This window comes from Myotis myotis, unplaced genomic scaffold, assembly GCF_014108235.1.
Source record: "Myotis myotis isolate mMyoMyo1 unplaced genomic scaffold, mMyoMyo1.p scaffold_m19_p_12, whole genome shotgun sequence".
In the NCBI taxonomy this organism is placed as follows: Eukaryota; Metazoa; Chordata; class Mammalia; order Chiroptera; family Vespertilionidae; genus Myotis; species Myotis myotis.
The window spans coordinates 45,249,470-45,250,412 of NW_023416316.1; the positions used below are offsets into that span (position 1 = coordinate 45,249,470).

General features: G+C 44.2%; 1 non-coding gene across 1 annotated transcript; it reads left to right on the forward strand.

Annotated features, from left to right (window-relative positions):
• Positions 1-536: 536 nt before the first annotated feature.
• Positions 537-679, forward strand: LOC118667796. Its single transcript, XR_004971388.1, has one exon. It is a non-coding gene; the product is annotated as a small nucleolar RNA SNORA29 (small nucleolar RNA).
• Positions 680-943: the final 264 nt, after the last annotated feature.

The window sequence follows — 943 nt, forward strand, 5'->3', positions numbered from 1 at the left end:
CTGGTGCCCGGTGCTGGCCCTGATTGCTTGGCACTGTCAGCAGGTGCAAGCAGCAACTGCCGGCCCCAATCACCTGTGAGGGCTTCTCCACCTCCCTCTGCTCCTGAGGGGTGATTGTGGCAGCAGCTGCCTCTTGTACCTGCTGCTGACACTGGAGCAGGGCTGCTGGCAGATAGGGGACCAGGGGCCAAGGCATCAGGTGGGAGCACGGAGGAAGGGCCGAGACCTGCCCCTGTGCCCACTGCAGTCTTATGGCCCACAGTTCCTTTCAAGGTGCACGAATTTGTGCACTGGGCCCCTAGTTCCCTAATAAGACTGAATAATAACCATTGCCAATTTTTTCAAGGATAATTAAATTTAGAGAAATGCTAAAGTCCTTGATTTTACACTCTCTTTAAATCTTGGATACCTGCCTCTGCTTGTAAGATTTAAAAAAAAAAAAAGACAAAATATGAACAAATGAATATCAAATAAATATTTGGGCCAAAATTTAGATACCTGAGTAACTTAAAGTACTTTAAATTATTTTGTGAGCTCTTCCCATTTGACTACCACATTTTGTCCTAATAATAGATTTTAGTGGCTATGCTTATGGGATAGATTAAAATTGCCATGATATGAAGAGGGAGGATTTATTTGTGTCCTCCTCCTCCTATATGAAATGGCTGAACAGAAAAAAAAGAAATGTTGTGAGCTAGGCAGTCACGCAATCATCACTTCCTGTTTGGGTGACAGAGTGACACATGAGTACTGAATGACTTCCATATACTCTGGCGGATGAACAAGGTTGAACCAGATTGAGTTTCTGGGTGGGCCCTGACTCCCCTTTACAGGCTCCCTCATCTGGCATGTTGTGGGGAGCCCATGATGTTATCTATGGGCTTAATAATTAATGGGTGAATACAATGGAAAGTGTTAAAAGTGTAAGAAGAATAAGGAAATT